This window comes from Oncorhynchus keta, unplaced genomic scaffold, assembly GCF_023373465.1.
Source record: "Oncorhynchus keta strain PuntledgeMale-10-30-2019 unplaced genomic scaffold, Oket_V2 Un_contig_14772_pilon_pilon, whole genome shotgun sequence".
In the NCBI taxonomy this organism is placed as follows: Eukaryota; Metazoa; Chordata; class Actinopteri; order Salmoniformes; family Salmonidae; genus Oncorhynchus; species Oncorhynchus keta.
The window spans coordinates 2,868-22,293 of NW_026278939.1; the positions used below are offsets into that span (position 1 = coordinate 2,868).

General features: G+C 45.8%; 1 long non-coding RNA gene across 1 annotated transcript; it reads left to right on the plus strand.

Moving 5' to 3' along the window:
- The first annotated feature begins 290 nt into the window (after positions 1–290).
- Positions 291–1,952, plus strand: LOC127918745 (uncharacterized). The gene is made up of 2 exons (XR_008100725.1): positions 291–1,260; positions 1,347–1,952. It is a non-coding gene; the product is annotated as an uncharacterized LOC127918745 (long non-coding RNA).
- Positions 1,953–19,426: the final 17,474 nt, after the last annotated feature.

Genomic DNA, 19,426 nt, shown 5'->3' on the forward strand with positions numbered 1-19,426 from the left:
TTGGAAACAGTTTGACAAAAAAATCAATACATTTAGTTTGATTCCATAATAAAATATATTGTTTCACTTAGTTTGATTCCATAATAAAATCAATACATTTTGAATGCTTGTTTTGATTCCATAATAAAATTACATTTGAAGGCGAACTATTTGATTTTAGCAAACAGGAAATGGCGGAGAGATTCCTACATAAAGTGCATCTTCAACAGTAAAATATAACAAAAAAGCCTAATTTCAACCCAAAATTCAATACATTCACTGAATATTGAAAAGATCTTGAATCCCCCCATTCTAAAGCTACAAAATGTTTAACTTTTGTTTTACCTGACCAAATTCACATAGAAATGTGTGTTATAGATCCGTCACTCACTGAAAGCAAGTCTAGGAAGCCGGTAGATCTGTTCTATGTGCCCTATTTCTATCTTTCCCGTTCTTAAGATTTGTTTTTGCGTCTTTTACTTTCAGTTTTGTACACCAGCTTCAAAACAGACGAAAAAATACAATCTTCAGGGTTATGATAAATATATTGTTTCACCGCGGTTTAGATGGTACAATATACTTGCTTGTTTTGTTATATAAAATGACATTTAGGCGAACTATTCGAATTTTAGCAAACAGGAAATGGCGGAGAGATTTCTACATAGTGCATCTTCAACAGTAAAATATAACAAAAAAAGCCGAATTGTCAACCCAAAATTCACGACAATCACTGAATTAGGTTGCACTTAAAAAGATCTTGAATCCCCATGTTAGATTAAACCCCAGTATTTATTGAATACACAGTTTTTAATAAAGCACTGAATTACATAAAAATATTATTTTCTACTGCGTGACGCTGCAAAAACAAATCCTGGTCTGGTGTCACCAGTGGAACATGCTAGTTTGGATCCCTGGAGTTGCCTTGTTGGCAGTGTGTTACGGGACTGTACTAGACCCTTGACCCCTAGACAGCAGCAGAGATATAGAGCCAACACACAACACTCAGAGAACTAGACCCTTGACCCCTAGACAGCAGCAGAGATATAGAGCCAACACACAACACTCAGAGAACTAGACCCTTGACCCCTAGACAGCAGCAGAGATATAGAGCCAACACACAACACTCAGAGAACTAGACCCTTGACCCCTAGTCAGCAGCAGAGATATAGAGCCAACACACCACTCAGAGTAAGAGGTGTGGTGATGTAACAGAGCCAACACACCACTCAGAGTAAGAGGTGTGGTGATGTAACAGAGCCAACACACCACTCAGAGTAAGAGGTGTGGTGATTTAACAGAGCCAACACACCACTCAGAGTAAGAGGTGTGGTAATGTAACAGAGCCAACACACCACTCAGAGTAAGAGGTGTGGTGATGTAACAGAGCCAACACACCACTCAGAGTAAGAGGTGTGGTGATGTAACAGAGCCAACACACCACTCAGAGTAAGAGGTGTGGTGATGTAACAGAGCCAACACACCACTCAGAGTAAGAGGTGTGGTGATGTAACAGAGCCAACACACCACTCAGAGTAAGAGGTGTGGTGATGTAACAGAGCCAACACACCACTCAGAGTAAGAGGTGTGGTGATGTAACAGAGCCAACACACCACTCAGAGTAAGAGGTGTGGTGATGTAATAGAGCCAACACACCACTCAGAGTAAGAGGTGTGGTGATGTAATAGAGCCAACACACCACTCAGAGTAAGAGGTGTGGTGATGTAATAGAGCCAACACACCACTCAGAGTAAGAGGTGTGGTGATGTAATAGAGCCAACACACCACTCATAGTAAGAGGTGTGGTGATGTAATAGAGCCAACACTGAGTGGCTGTATTAGAGTGTCCAGTGAGGAGTCAAGCACCTCTCTGATCAGTGTGTGTGTGTGTGTGTGTGTGTGTGTGTGTGTGTGTGTGTGTGTGTGTGTGTGTGTGTGTGTGTGTGTGTGTGTGTGTGTGTGTGTGTGTGTGTGTGTGTGTGTGTCATCTACTTGCTTTGGCAATTTTCATGTTATTTGACCTTTGTTTAACTTGGCAAGTCAATTAAGAACAGATTGGTATTTACAGAGACAACCTACCTACCGACCCCGGCCAAACCTGGAGGACGCTGGGCAAATTGTGTGCCGCCCTACGGCCGGATGTGATACAGCTTGGACTCGAACCAGGGACTGTAGTGACGCCTCTTGCACTGAGATTCAGTGCCTTAGACCGCTGCGCCCCTCGGGAGCCCTAAATTGTTAACATAGACTACCATTCAAAAGCTTGAAGGCCAGCATCCCAGAGTCACCTCTTCACTGTTGACGTTGAGACTGGTGTTTTGCGGATACTATTTAATGAAGCTGCCAGTTGAGGACTTGTGAGGCGTCCGTTTCTCAAACTAGACACTAATGTACTTGTCCTCTTGCTCAGTGCGCCGGGGCCTCGCACTCATCTTTCTATTCTGGTTAGAGCCCATTTGAGCTGTTCTGTGAAGGGAGTAGTACACAGTGTTGTACGAGATCTTCAGTTTCTTGGCAATTTCTGCATGGAATAGCCTTCATTATTCAGAACAAGAATATACTGACAAGTTTCTGAAGAAAGTTCTTTGTTTCTGGCCATTTTGAGCCTGTAATCGAACTCACAAATGCTGATGCTCCAGATACTCAACTAGTCTAAAGAAGGCCAGTTTTATTGCTTCTTTAATCAGACCAACAGTTTTCAGCTGTGCTAACATAATTGCAAAAAGGGTTTTCTAATGATCAATTAGTCTTTTAAAATTATAAACTTGGATTCGCTAACATAACGTGCCATTGGAACACAGGAGTGATGGTTGCTGATAATGGGCCTCTGTACACCTATGTAGTAGATATTTCATTTAAAAAAAAATCTGCAGTATCCAGCTACAATAGTCATTTACAACATTAACAATGTCTACACTGTATTTCTGATCAATTTGATGTTATTTTAATGGACAAAAAAATAGCTTGTCTTTTAAAAACAAGGACATTTCTAAGTGACCCCAAACTTTTGAACAGTAGTGTGTGTTTCCCATGCCAATAAAGCACTATGGTTTCTGCTGAGGCTCTTCCTCTCCTCCTCCCACTGACTGGCTCTCTGGCTTCTGTAATGGAAATGTCTCTTATTGAGCTTCAGCCATAAAAAACTATTTTATTGGCCCCATTCTGGAACAGCAGAGCTTCAGACTGGCAGTCTGTAGAGAGAGAGACTGGCAGTCTGTAGAGAGACCCGTAGAGACTGGCAGTCTGTAGAGAGACCCGTAGAGACTGGCAGTCTGTAGAGAGACCAGTAGAGACTGGCAGTCTGTAGAGACCAGTAGAGACTGGCAGTCTGTAGAGAGAGACTGGCAGTCTGTAGAGAGAGTAGAGACTGGCAGTCTGTAGAGAGACCAGTAGAGACTGGCAGTCTGTAGAGAGACTGTAGAGACCGTAGAGACTGGCAGTCTGTAGAGAGGCAGTCTGTAGAGAGACCAGTAGAGACTGGCAGTCTGTAGAGAGACCCGTAGAGACTGGCAGTCTGTAGAGAGACCAGTAGAGACTGGCAGTCTGTAGAGAGACCAGTAGAGACTGGCAGTCTGTAGAGACCAGTAGAGATGAGACAGTCTGTAGAGAGACCAGTAGAGACTGGCAGTCTGTAGAGAGACCAGTAGAGACTGGCAGTCTGTTGGCAAAAACTATTTCCAGTAGAGACCAGCTTTCAATAGCAGAAGACCAGTAGAGACTTCCAGTTTTGTCTAGCTTACAGCTGAAACTACCATAGAGACTGACAGTCTGACCAGTAGACTCACAGTCTGTACGTCTCTCGCTCACCAAAGATTAAAATAAGAGACCAGTAGAGACCATATTATGACAGGTTATAACAGTCTGTAGAGAGACCAGTAGACAGGTTATAACACGCTCTGTAGAGACAGTATAAGATGTTGTATTCTGGCACATGTAATAAATACAATTTTGTTTCATTTTGATTTCTCTTCTCCTCATGCTGCACAGAAGTTCACACACTATAATAAATAATGTGACCTGGGAAGTACAAATGTTGAAACTGTTGGCAAAAACTATTTCCATACAGAGCCTGAATAGCTTTACAATAGCAGAAGATACCGTTGTATAGCTTCCAGTTTTGCAGGTTAACAAAAGTTTTCCTTGCAATCATATTTTTACAGCTGAAACTACCCATAAAATTCACTACCCTGTACTTGTTTGTGATAATATGTAAACCATCGTGTAAAATATGAGGATTTCAAAGCCAAAAACATCTTTTTATTCATTCACTTAAAATCGGTCTCCCTCACGATCTCTCCAGCTCAGCCAAAGATTAAAATAAGCAACATGTCACAACAGGTGTAAACGTGATGGTCATGACAGTGTTGTGACCATACCTTATGTTCAGATTATAACAAGCTGTGTCAGCTGTTATGACATTATAACTGAGAAGTTATGACAGGTTATAACAAGCTGTGTCAGCTGTTATGACAGTATAACATAACAGCCTGTGTCAGCTGATTTATGACAGGTTATAGGCCACACGCTGTGTCAGCTGTTATGACATTCTGATCCACACCAGAACTGACTGGTTCTCTGATCCACACCAGATACTGACTGGTTCTCTGATACTGACTGGGATCCACACCAGATCTGACTGGTTCTCACATCCACACCAGTTACTGACTGGTTCTTATCCACACCAGATACTGCTGTGTCACCTGTTACTGACATTATAACATAGTTATGACTGGTTCTCTGATCCACACCAGATGTCAGCTGGTTATGACATTATAACAGTTATGACTGGTTCTCTGATCCACACAGATACTGACTGTTCTCTGATCCACACCAGATACTGACATTATGATCCACACCAGATACTGACTGGTTCTCTGTGTCAGCTGTTATCCACACCAGATACTGACTGGTTTCTGATCCACACCAGATACTCAGCTGTTATCCACACCATAACATAGTTATGATCCACACAGATACTGTTATCCACACCAGACACGCTGTGTCAGCTGTTATGACATTATAACATAGTTATGACAGGTTATGAAACCATTTACATTGTGTCACTGTTTCCTCATTATAACTAGTGACTGGTCAGTGTCAGACTGTTATGACATTATAACATAGTTATGACAGGTTATAACAAGCTGTGTCAGCTGTTATGACATTATAACATAGTTATGACAGGACAACTCAGCTATGATGACATTATAACATAGTTATGACACTATGTCAAGTGTGCTACGGACATTTAAAATGTAAGGATATTTAACGTAAAAGATGCCCAGTGATTGAACAGAGCAGGAGCAGAGTTTCTGTCTGATCAAGTTCCATTCTGAGACTTTGGTTAATGTACCTGGTTTTTGTTGCCGTGGTAACGTTTTTGTGTATCAGGGATACTATTGTTCTGTATATTATCGGTATCAAAGTCAAAATTCTGGTATCGTGACAACACTATTGGGGATTACTGTAGTCCCCCAGGGGATATTATTGTTCAGGAATTAGGTTTGAAAAAGGTTGTATACTGTATATACACCGTATCCCCCAGAACAGGTGTATTTGGAAATGTAGTCCCCAGTTTTTCAATAGTGTATCAAAAGGTGATATTATTGTTCTCTTTGAAGTTAGTTCAATCATATATTTTAGCTACTTTTGAAAGTAAATATTATTGCAGTGTATATTAGGTTAGTTCCCCAGAACAGGTGATATTATTGATAAAGCAGGTTGGGTTCTTCATTTCTGAAGTGTAGTCACATTATATTTACACTGTATACATAAATATCCCCCAGAAATGCAACATAATTTGTTGGTCCCCGTGATTGTTCAGTGTATAATGAAAAGATCAGAACAGAAATTGTTCCATGAAAGTCCCCACATCTTATTTTTCTTTCATATTTTGTGCACAAATTATATTTACATCCCAGGTGATGTTAGTTCAGTGTATTTCTCCCTTGCCAGAAAGATAATCCATCCAGCTGGCAGGTGTGGCATATCCATAAGCTACAGACATTGTTCAGTGAACATAATTGCATTTTATGGATGGCAATTTGAATACCCAGACACACCGTGATGAGAGTCCCCCTGAACAGGTCCATTGTTGTGCCATTCATCACCTTATGTTCAGCATGATAATGAAGTGTAGTTCCCCATGTCACAGGATCTGGACACAATTCATGGAAACTGATAAATGTCTCAGTTCTTCCATGGCCAGAACATATATTATTGTTCAGACATGTAGTCCCCAGAACAGGTGATATATTGTTCAGTGTATATTATGAAGTGTAGTTCCCCAGAACAGGTGATATTATTGCATGTTTGGGATGAACTGTGATATTATTGTTCAGTGTTCCAGTTCCCAGAACAGGTGATATTATATCAGTGTATATTACAACTGTAGTTCCACAGCCATTGAATTATTGTTCAGTGGATATTATGAATTCAGAACACAGGCCACAGTCCATACAGAAGTGTAGTCCCCCAGAACAGGTGATCTATTGTTCAGTGTATAAGGAGTGTAGTTCCCAGAAAGGTGATATTATTGTTCAGGTATATTATCCACACCAGAAGTGTAGCACACCAGATACTGACTGGTTCTGTATATTATGAAGTGTATCCAGAACCAGATACTGACTGGTTCTCTGATCCCCCAGAACCAGATTACTGACTGGTTCTCTGATCCACACCAGATATTGTTCACTGGTTCTCTGATCCAGAACAGATACTGACTGGTTCTCTGATCCAGATACACTACCAGAACAGGTGATATTTTTTGTTATTTGAAGGTATCTATGATATTATTGTTCTGATGCATAGTCCCCCAGAACAGGTGATATTTTTTCAGTATATTCATGTAGTTCCCCAGACAATCTATAGTGTATATTTTGAGCCTAATGAATGTTCAGTGTATTTACATTGAACAGGTGATATTATTGTTCAGTGTATATTATGACTTTAGTCCCCAGAACAGTAAAATTGTTCTTTGATATTATTGTTCAGTGTATATTATGAAGTGTAGTTCCCCAGAACAGGTGATATTATTGTTCAGTGTATATTATGAAGTGTAGTTCCCCAGAACAGGTGATATTATTGTTCAGTGTATATTATGAAGTGTAGTCCCCAGAACAGGTGATATTATTGTTCAGTGTATATTATGAAGTGTAGTCCCCCAGAACAGGTGATATTATTGTTCAGTGTATATTATGAAGTGTAGTCCCCAGAACAGGTGATATTATTGTTCAGTGTATATTATGAAGTGTAGTTCCCCAGAACAGGTGATATTATTGTTCAGTGTATATTATGAAGTGTAGTTCCCCAGAACAGGTGATATTATTGTTCAGTGTATATTATGAAGTGTAGTCCCCAGAACAGGTGATATTATTGTTCAGTGTATATTATGAAGTGTAGTTCCCCAGAACAGGTGATATTATTGTTCAGTGTATATTATGAAGTGTAGTCCCCCAGAACAGGTGATATATATGTTCAGTGTATATTATGAAGTGTAGTTCCCCAGAACAGGTGATATTATTGTTCAGTGTATATTATGAAGTGTAGTTCCCCAGAACAGGTGATATTATTGTTCAGTGTATATTATGAAGTGTAGTTCCCCAGAACAGGTGATATTATTGTTCGGTGTATATTTGAAGTGTAGTTCTAGAACAGGTGATATTATTGTTCGGTATTATGCATTGCTGTGATATTATTGTTCAGTGTATATTATGAAGTGTAGTCCCCAGAACGCATTGCTGTGATATTATTGTTCAGTGTATATTATGAAGTGTAGTTCCCCAGAACAGGTGATATTATTGTGTATATTATGAAGTGTAGTTCCCCAGAACAGGTGATATTATTGTTCAGTGTATATTATGAAGTGTACAGAACAGGTGATATTATTGTTCAGTGTATATTATGAAGTGTAGTTCCCCAGAACCTACTGCGGTGTACGCATTGATGTGCTTCTAGCCTACTGCGGTGTACGCATTGCTGTGTGCTTACCAGAACTACAGTGTATATTATTGCTTCTAGCCTACTGCGGTGTACGCATTGATGTGCTTCTAGCCTACTGCAGTGTACGCATTGCTGTGCTTCTAGCCTACTGCGGTGTATGCATTTCTGTGCTTCTAGCCTACTGCGGTGTACGCATTGATGTGCTTCTAGCCTACTGCGGTGTACGCATTGCTGTGCTTCTAGCTTCTAGCCTACTGCGGTGTACGCATTGATGTGCTTCTAGCCTACTGCGATGTACGCATTGATGTGCTTCTAGCCTACTGCGGTGTACGCATTGCTGTGCTTCTAGCCTACTGCGGTGTACGCATTTCTGTGCTTCTAGCCTACTGCGGTGTACGCATTGCTGTGCTTCTAGCCTACTGCGGTGTACGCATTGCTGTGCTTCTAGCCTACTGCGGTGTACGCATTGCTGTGCTTCTAGCCTACTGCGGTGTACGCATTGCTGTGCTTCTAGCTTCTAGCCTACTGCGGTGTACGCTACTGCGGTGTGCATTGCTGTGCTTCTAGCCTACTGCGGTGTACGCATTGCTGTGCTTCTAGCCTACTGCGGTGTATGGTCCTTCTGTGCTTCAGTTGGTAGACGCATTGGCGCTTCTAGCCTACTGGGTTACGCATTGCTGGACCACCCTACGTAGAATGTATGCACACATGACTGTAAGCTTCTGTGCTTCTAGCGTCTGCTAAATGTGCATATATTATTATTGTACGCATTGCTGTGCTTTAGCTTCTAGCCTACTGCGGTGACGCATTGCTGTGCTTCTAGCCTACTGCGGTGGACGCATTGCTGTGCTTCTAGTCTACTGCGGTGTACGCATTGATGTGCTTCTAGCCTACTGCGGTGTACGCATTGCTGTGCTTCAAGCCTACTGCGGTGTACGCATTGCTGTGCTTCTAGCTTCTAGCCTACTGCGGTGTACGCATTGCTGTGCTTCTAGCTTCTAGCCTACTGCGGTGTACGCATTGCTGTGCTTCTAGCTTCTAGCCTACTGCGGTGTACGCATTGCTGTGCTTCTAGCCTACTGCGGTGGACGCATTGATGTGCTTATGTGAAGAATTATCCTAATTTTTATCCTCATTTTAAGCTAAAATGTTCTTATGTGGTATCAGCCTCATTCTTTAAAAAATAAAAAAAAGTGGTTAAATTAATGTGGGATCTATCACATACCATAACTGTCCCAGACTATGTTAGGAATATTTATTTCTCGCACAGAAGGACAAGTTGACCAATAGAATAGGTCAACTTTTGTACTATGTGAGATAGTAGATTGACAGAGTCCAGTGCTTCTGCTGGTCGTTAAGCCTACTCATCTTATTGGCTGATGAAAAGTCAAACGTGGACAGTTCTAACATCTGCAGTAGCGTTCCGTCTTCACCTGCAGTCCACCTCAGAGCTGAGAGGCCTTCGAGAAGGACACGATCACGTGACCAGCATTGGCTAATAAAAATGGAAATATCTGAGAGCCATGTGAGTGAGAGATGCTTCGGAGCGACTGGCTGTCAGGAAACGGTAACTATTCATTATTATATTCAGCCCGAGGGCTCAACGGCCGCTTTGGCCACAAGAGGCATGGATTCTTTTAGGGGGAATTATGGCCACACAAGGGGATGCAGCTGGGGGAAAAAATCGAGGCCTGGTGAGAATATTATCAAGTGCTTGTCAAATTGTGAATGAGAGATTGATGAAGTGTGTGCAGCCTGCACAACAAACAAATCAGAGCTCGTGCCTTTAATGAAACTTTCTCAAGTCTTTCTCAAGTCTTATCATTCAGCCTTAGAATGTATTCAAATCAAAACATATAGCCCAATATTTTTATCACAACTAAAGTGTCATAAATAACTGTAAATGAAGCAGACAGGACGACCTGTTTCTCTGTTAACTGCTCAACACAGTAGAACCACGTGTCCCTCAAATCAATTGGAGAAAATATCCTTTCTATTTTATTCAGTTTTGTTCAAATGTATTCTTCATACTATAAAATAATGACATTGAATTCTAAGCAAATCTTTCTAAATGAACTACCTGATATATATATATATATAAATAAGAAGAGAGAGAGAGAGGGGGATAGAGACGGAGAGAGAGAGGGGATAGAGACGGAGAGAGAGAGGGGGATAGAGACGGAGAGAGAGAGACTGGGGGAGGGGGAGACGGAGAGAGGGGGATAGAGACGGAGAGAGAGGGGATAGAGACGGAGAGAGGGGGATAGAGACGAGAGAGGGGGGAGACGGAGAGAGGGGGATAGAGACGGAGAGAGGGGGATAGAGACGGAGAGAGGGGGATAGAGACGGAGAGAGGGGGATAGAGATAGAGAGAGGGGGATAGAGACGGAGAGAGGGGGATAGAGACGGAGAGAGGGGGATAGAGACGGAGAGGGGGATAGAGACGGAGAGAGGGGATAGAGACGGAGAGAGGGGGATAGAGACGGAGAGAGGGGGATAGAGACGGAGAGAGGGGGATAGAGACGGAGAGAGGGGGATAGAGACGGAGAGAGGAGAGGGGATAGAGACGGAGGGGGAGAGAGAGGGGGATAGAGACGGAGGAGGGGGAGAGAGAGAGAGGGGATAGAGACGGAGAGAGAGAGGGGATAGAGACAGAGAGAGAGAGGGGGATAGAGACAGAGAGAGGGGATAGAGACGGAGAGAGGGGGATAGAGAGAGAGGGGGATAGAGACGGAGAGAGGGGATAGAGACGGAGAGAGGGGGATAGAGACGGAGAGAGGGGATAGAGAGACGAGAGAGAGGGGGATAGAGACGGAGAGAGGGGGATAGAGACGGAGAGAGGGGGATAGAGACGGAGAGAGAGAGGGGATAGAGACGGAGAGAGAGAGAGGGGATAGAGACGGAGAGAGAGAGAGGGGGATAGAGAGACAGAGAGAGAGAGGGGGATAGAGAGAGACGGAGAGGGGGATAGAGACGGAGAGAGAGAGAGAGAGGGGGATAGAGACGGAGAGAGAGAGAGGGGGATAGAGACGGAGAGAGAGAGAGGGGGATAGAGACGGAGAGAGAGAGAGAGGGGATAGAGACGGAGAGAGAGAGAGGGGGATAGAGACGGAGAGAGAGAGAGGGGATAGAGACAGAGGGGGATAGAGACGGAGAGAGAGAGGGGGATAGAGACGGAGAGAGAGAGGGGATAGAGACGGGAGAGAGAGAGGGGGATAGAGACGGAGAGAGAGAGGGGATAGAGACGGAGAGAGAGAGGGGGGATAGAGACGGAGAGAGAGAGGGGGATAGAGAGGAGAGAGGAGGTTTTAGAGAGAGGGAGGTTTTAGAGAGAGAGGAGGTTTTAGAGAGAGCGAGAGAGGAGGTTTTAGAGAGAAGCGAGAGGAGGTTTTAGAGAGAAGCGAGAGGAGGTTTTAGAGAGAAGCGAGAGGAGGGAGAGAGGAGGTTTTAGAGAGAGGCGAGGCGAGAGGAGGTTTTAGAGAGAGGCGGCGAGAGGAGGTTTTAGAGAGAGGCGAGGCGAGAGGAGGTTTTAGAGAGAGGCGAGGCGAGAGGAGGTTTTAGAGAGAGGCGAGGAGAGAGGAGGTTTTAGAGAGAGGCGAGGCGAGAGGAGGTTTTAGAGAGAGGCGAGGAGAGAGGAGGTTTTAGAGAGAGGCGAGGAGAGAGGAGGTTTTAGAGAGAGGCGAGGAGAGAGGAGGTTTTAGAGAGAGGAGAGGCGAGAGGAGGTTTTAGAGAGAGGCGAGGCGAGAGGAGGTTTTAGAGAGAGGCGAGGCGAGAGGAGGTTTTAGAGAGAGGCGAGGCGAGAGGAGGTTTTAGAGAGAGGCGAGGAGAGAGGAGGTTTTAGAGAGAGGCGAGGAGAGAGGAGGTTTTAGAGAGAGGCGAGGAGAGAGGAGGTTTTAGAGAGAGGCGAGGAGAGAGGAGGTTTTAGAGAGAGGCGAGGAGAGAGGAGGTTTTAGAGAGAGGCGAGGAGAGAGGAGGTTTTAGAGAGAGGCGAGGAGAGAGGAGGTTTTAGAGAGAGGCGAGGAGAGAGGAGGTTTTAGAGAGAGGCGAGGAGAGAGGAGGTTTTAGAGAGAGGCGAGGAGAGAGGAGGTTTTAGAGAGAGGCGAGGAGAGAGGAGGTTTTAGAGAGAGGCGAGGAGAGAGGAGGTTTTAGAGAGAGGCGAGGAGAGAGGAAGTTATAGAGAGGAGGTTTTAGAGAGAGGAGAGGACGGACGCAAGGAATAGATGAGAGACCAACTGAGAAAGAGCGTGTGTGTGTGGATCTGTCACCCATTGATTTAGTGTTAAATACTGATCACACTTCAGCCATGGGAAAACACACTCTCTCTGACACACACCCCACCCCTCAGAGAGGCTTTAATGAGAAGAGAGTCAAACCCACCCCCTCTGAGAGCACAATAAACTGTTCTGACAGTAGCTCCCATCCTCTCCTCTCCCACTCCCATCCCATCCCCCCATCTCCTCCCATCTCTTCGCTCGAAGACAAGCATTTTTGTCATGCCATTCTCCAACACGTTAACATCTGTCCCGGATCGCAGGCGTGTTAGAATGCCAGTGACTCAGGGCACGCTACTACTGAAACACATCTGCAGGCTGTGTCCCAACTCTACTGTCTATTTCCTTACCTAAACACTACAATACTCACTACCAGCCCTTCCTGTGTGTGTGTGTGTGTGTGGTGTGTGTGTGTGTGGTGGTGTGTGTGTGTAGTCAATGTCCCAACTAACCATTTCTTGGTGGATTCCACCATCAGCTCCTGGTAGGAAGCAACGAACTGAAACTTGGACGCATGTTTCCCCACACGTTGTAATCTTTTCCACACAGATGCCATGATATTTCTTTAGGGGGAAAAGGATCCTTTATGTTTTACTGGCGTTTCCTTTTTGTCGATTTTCCCGTCCGACTCACTTCAACGTGTTAAATGTCTCCAAATCCAAGCTGCTGCGTCGACACATAGTTAATATTTCAGCAGAAAAATAGAAAATGGGGACAATCCAAAGGCAGCGGTTTCTCTGGCGGTGGAGGCAACATGCCTTCAAAAACATCCACAACAAACACATTGAAGGCTTGTGGAATCTCTGCCTCGGTGGATGTCACATCTGCCGCAGTGCATTCTGGTAAATGTAGTGAAGAATACAGTTCCAGAATAATACAAAAACCAGGTATTCCTTATCCTTTGTCTCGAACAACCTATAGAGGAGAAAGGAACAGAGTTACACGTTGGAGGGAGAGCAGAGGGGGGCCTGCTGCAAAGAACACACCCCAAATGATGCAGTCGTACCTGTGACTTGTATGTCACAACACACACACACACACACACAAAGGTGACAGGATACACATACAGTATGGGCAAACCCACAGCATAATAACTGTTCTTACACAGCTATGACAAGACCACACCACACCATACCACACACCACACCATAACACGTCCTAAAACTATACTACCGGTATTACAATTTAGATAGAAAACCGTTAGATTTGTTTAATCATCAGCTGATTAATCATGTACTGACCCATGATGCACCTGGTCCAGAGCAGTAACTGTACTGACCCATGATGCACCTGGTCCAGAGCAGTAACTGTACTGACCCATGTACTGACCATGATGCACCTGTCCATGCACCTGGTCCAGAGCAGTAACTGTACTGACCCATGATGCACCTGGTCCAGAGCAGTAACTGTACTGACCCATGATGCACCTGGTCCAGAGCAGTAACTGTACTGACCCATGATGCACCTGGTCCAGAGCAGTAACTGTACTGACCCATGATGCACCTGGTCCAGAGAGTAACTGTACTGACCATGATGCACCTGGTCCAGACCTGACCCATGATGCACCTGGTCCAGAGCAGTAACTGTACCCATGATGCACCTGGTCCAGAGCAGTAACTGTACTGACCCATGATGCACCTGGTCCAGAGCAGTATGATGCACCTGGTCCAGAGCAGTAACTGCACTGACCCATGATGCACCTGGTCCAGAGCAGTAACTGTACTGACCCATGATGACCTGGTCACCTGGTGACCCCAGAGCAGTAACTGTACTGACCCATGATGCACCTGGTCCAGAGCAGTAACTGTACTGACCCATGATGCACCTGGTCCAGAGCAGTAACTGTACTGACCCATGATGCACCTGGTCCAGAGCAGTAACTGCACTGACCCATGATGCACCTGGTCCAGAGCAGTAACTGTACTGACCCATGATGCACCTGGTGTAACTGTGACCCATGATGCATCTGGTCCAGAGCAGTAACTGTACTGACCCATGATGCACCTGGTCCAGAGCAGTAACTGTACTGACCCATGATGCACCTGGTCCAGAGCAGTAACTGTACTGACCCATGATGCACCTGGTCCAGAGCAGTAACTGTACTGACCCATGATGCACCTGGTCCAGAGCAGTAACTGTACTGACCCATGATGCACCTGGTCCAGAGCAGTAACTGTAACTGATCCACCTGGTCCAGAGCAGTAACCCATGATGCACCTGGTCCAGAGCAGTAACTGTACTGACCCATGATGCACCTGGTCCAGAGCAGTAACTGTACTGACCCATGATGCACCTGGTCCAGAGCAGTAACTGTACTGACCCATGATGCACCTGGTCCAGAGCAGTAACTGTACTGGACCCATAATGCATTATCCTTGCAAAACAATATTTTAAAAATGGCCAGATAACTAGCACCATTGTCACCTAACAAAACATCATCCATATGATGACTATTGCCTGTCAATAAAATAGTCTTCTTGACTAATAACAATATAAAACTAGCTTAAAGTGTCATATAAAATGTGGATTAGCCAGCAGAGAAAACAACCGGAGGTACCGTTATCCCCGGCGTCACCGGATTCCCAGAACACCGAGTCCCGTTAAAAACCTCTAATAAGTCACAACCCGGCACCACTGGCGGTGTCCGCTACAACTGGCTACATACACATGTCACTCAATCAGTGATTACTATCGGTCACGTTTTGAGTTACAGTGCCTGAGAGTTACATATCCAGGTAGCGAACAGTAGATAGAAATTAAATGTATATTAGTAGATAAGTAGCGAACAGTAGATAGAAATAAAATGTATATTCTCTAGCCAAAAGGAAATGAATATATAACCTGGGATCGGTCCGCACAGACTGGACAGAGTCCCAGGTGTCGTTAACTAACCTTAGTTTCAATCTAGGCTTCTGCCAAGGATGGATATCCAGCTACGGTTAGCTTGTTATCTTAGCTACCTAACTAGCTAATCAGATAGACAACAGCTAAATCAATGGGACTTTGAACGTGAAAACCTTAAAAAGCTAGCCATAACATGCTACTCGGCTAGCTTGCAGCAAGCACTAGCTGAAACTTAAAACTGGAGCTGGTTTACCGCACATTAACTTAACATATCCACCTACTTGCTAGGACTAGACGGAGTAGCTAACATGTGTGAAAGCTACGTACCTTTTAATATCCACTTAAACTGTTTCAGCTATATAAAAAAAAAGCGATCTGGCTCATTACCACCTAGCATTGCAGCGGTCCCAGCTATCAGCTAGCCGTCATTACCACGAACAACACGGCGGAAATAGTTATCCCGACCGCCAGCTGACCGGACTCGGCGTCCTCCCAGGTGAGAAGACAAGCTCCGTGAAGATTACTTACAACTCAATTCCAAGACGACAGATACATGGATTTGTGCTTGTAACAAAACATGTAGACCCCCCCCACCACCACAAAAAAAAAGTATTCCAAACCCTGGAGTAAAAAAAAATTCCAAGAAGCTATTTTTCGTGACACTGTCCACACTCACCGTCCGTAATGTTTTCCTACCCTGGAGGAGGGCGCGTTACGTTACGTACGGAAGAAACGCCCCGGCGGCCTCCCATTGGCCCATTCCGGTGTCATCTCTGGACTGTTGAATAATTCATGAGGTCTCTCTGAATTGGTCGAATGACACATACACATAGGTTGAATCGCAGCTCGCAGTACAGTAAATTATGTCCCTTGTACTGTAACAAAGTTAAATTTTTATTGGTCGATGAAAACCAACACTGGGAATATATTTTTCCCATAATTGTGATTTACCTCTGGTTTACCTTTAGATTCAGTTACCAATGAGGATGAGAATGGGGTCTAAGGTTAGGGTTAGGGACCGGGACAGGTAAGTAGGTTACAACCTCCCTTCAGATGGTAGATTGATGTCTGATGCTAACATTACCCGAAAACCATTACATATACAGTCAATCAAATATACGGCTCACCTCTCACAGTTCTGGGCGACTTTAACCTCCCCACGTCTACCTTTGACTCATTCCTCTCTGCCTCCTTCTTTCCACTCCTCTCCTCTTTTGACCTCACCCTCTCACCTTCCCCCCTACTCACAAGGCAGGCAATACGCTTGACCTCATCTTTACTAGATGCTGTTCTTCCACTAACCTCATTGCAACTCCCTCCAAGTCTCCAACCACTACCTTGTATCCTTTTCCCTCTCGCTCTCATCCAACACTTCCCACACTGCCCCTACTCGGATGGTATCGCGCCGTCCCAACCTTCGCTCTCTCTCCCCCGCTACTCTCTCCTCTTCCATCCTATCTTCTCTTCCCTCTGCTCAAACTTTCTCCAACCTATCTCCTGATTCTGCCTCCTCAACCCTCCTCTCCTCCCTTACTGCATCCTTTGACTCCCTATGTCCCCTATCCTCCAGGCCGGCTCGGTCCTCCCCTCCCGCTCCGTGGCTCGACGACTCATTGCGAGCTCACAGAACAGGGCTCCGGGCAGCCGAGCGGAAATGGAGGAAAACTCGCCTCCCTGCGGACCTGGCATCCTTTCACTCCCTCCTCTCTACATTTTCCTCCTCTGTCTCTGCTGCTAAAGCCACTTTCTACCATTCTAAATTCCAAGCATCTGCCTCTAACCCTAGGAAGCTCTTTGCCACCTTCTCCTCCCTCCTGAATCCTCCCCCCCCCTCCCTCCTCCCTCTCTGCAGATGACTTCGTCAACCATTTTGAAAAGAAGGTCGATGACATCCGATCCTCGTTTGCTAAGTCAAACGACACCGCTGGTTCTGCTCACACTGCCCTACCCTATGCTCTGACCTCTTTTCCCCCTCTCTCTCCAGATGAAATCTCGCGTCTTGTGACGGCCGGCCGCCCAACAACCTGCCCGCTTGACCCTATCCCCTCCTCTCTTCTCCAGACCATTTCCGGAGACCTTCTCCCTTACCTCACCTCGCTCATCAACTCATCCCTGACCGCTGGCTACGTCCCTCCCGTCTTCAAGAGAGCGAGAGTTGCACCCCTTCTGAAAAAACCTACACTCGATCCCTCCGATGTCAACAACTACAGACCAGTATCCCTTCTCTCTTTTCTCTCCAAAACTCTTGAGCGTGCCGTCCTTGGCCAGCTCTACCGCTATCTCTCTCAGAATGACCTTCTTGATCCAAATCAGTCAGGTTTCAAGACTAGTCATTCAACTGAGACTGCTCTTCTCTGTATCACGGAGGCGCTCCGCACTGCTAAAGCTAACTCTCTCTCCTCTGCTCTCATCCTTCTAGACCTATCGGCTGCCTTCGATACTGTGAACCATCAGATCCTCCTCTCCACCCTCTCCGAGTTGGGCATCTCCGGCGCGGCCCACGCTTGGATTGCGTCCTACCTGACAGGTCGCTCCTACCAGGTGGCGTGGCGAGAATCTGTCTCCTCACCACGCGCTCTCACCACTGGTGTCCCCCAGGGCTCTGTTCTAGGCCCTCTCTTATTCTCGCTATACACCAAGTCACTTGGCTCTGTCATAACCTCACATGGTCTCTCCTATCATTGCTATGCAGACGACACACAATTAATCTTCTCCTTTCCCCCTTCTGATGACCAGGTGGCGAATCGCATCTCTGCATGTCTGGCAGACATATCAGTGTGGATGACGGATCACCACCTCAAGCTGAACCTCAGCAAGACGGAGCTCCTCTTCCTCCCGGGGAAGGACTGCCCGTTCCATGATCTCGCCATCACGGTTGACAACTCCATTGTGTCCTCCTCCCAGAGCGCTAAGAACCTTGGCGTGATCCTGGACAACACCCTGACGTTCTCAACTAACATCAAGGCGGTGTCCCGTTCCTGTAGGTTCATGCTCTACAACATCCGCAGAGTACGACCCTGCCTCACACAGGAAGCGGCGCAGGTCCTAATCCAGGCACTTGTCATCTCCCGTCTTGATTACTGCAACTCGCTGTTGGCTGGGCTCCCTGCCTGTGCCATTAAACCCCTACAACTCATCCAGAACGCCGCAGCCCGTCTGGTGTTCAACCTTCCCAAGTTCTCTCACGTCACCCCGCTCCTCCGCTCTCTCCACTGGCTTCCAGTTGAAGCTCGCATCCGCTACAAGACCATGGTGCTCGCCTACGGAGCTGTGAGGGGAACGGCACCTCAGTATCTCCAGGCTCTGATCAGGCCCTACACCCAAACAAGGGCACTGCGTTCATCCACCTCTGGCCTGCTCGCCTCCCTACCACTGAGGAAGTACAGTTCCCGCTCAGCCCAGTCAAAACTGTTCGCTGCTCTGGCCCCCAATGGTGGAACAAACTCCCTCACGACGCCAGGACAGCGGAGTCAATCACCACCTTCCGGAGACACCTGAAACCCCACCTCTTCAAGGAATACCTAGGATAGGGTAAGTAAGGGTAAGTAATCCTTCTCACCCCCCTCTCCCCCCCAACAAGATTTAGATGCAAGTGGCTGTTCCACTGGTTGTCATAAGGTGTATGCACCAATTTGTAAGTCGCTCTGGATAAGAGCGTCTGCTAAATGACTTAAATGTAAATGTAAATGTAAATATAGCCTACAGTCATAGTGTTGGTAGTGCCATACGATAGCCACTGTGCTGCTGCCTGTCCATTGCATGCTCTTTGGGGGGTTAGGCTGGGTGTCTGTAAAGCTCTTTGGGGGGTTCAGGCTGGGTGTCTGTAAAGCTCTTTGGGGGGTTCAGGCTGGGTGTCTGTAAAGCTCTTTGGGGGGTTCAGGCTGGGTGTCTGTAAAGCTCTTTGGGGGTTCAGGCTGGGTGTCTGTAAAGCTCTTTGGGGGTTCAGGCTGGGTGTCTGTAAAGCTCTTTGGGGGTTTAAGCTGGGTGTCTGTAAAGCTCTTTGGGGGTTTAGGCTGGGTGTCTGTAAAGCTCTTTGCGGGTTTAGGCTGGGTGTCTGTAAAGCTCTTTGGGGGTTTAGGCTGGGTGTCTGTAAAGCTCTTTGGGGGTTTAGGCTGGGTGTCTGTAAAGCTCTTTGGGGGTTTAGGCTGGGTGTCTGTAAAGCTCTTTGGGGGTTTAGGCTGGGTGTCTGGAAAGCTCTTTGGGGGTTCAGGCTGGGTGTCTGTAAAGCTCTTTGGGGGTTCAGACTGGGTGTCTGTAAAGCTCTTTAGGAGAACTGCTGGTGTGGAAAGGGCTTCATAAAATATATTTGATATGACTTCAATAGTGAAACCATTGTCAATGAAAAAAAAAAAAATGATACCCCTCAAACGGATAGAAATAGAGTCTTACATTAC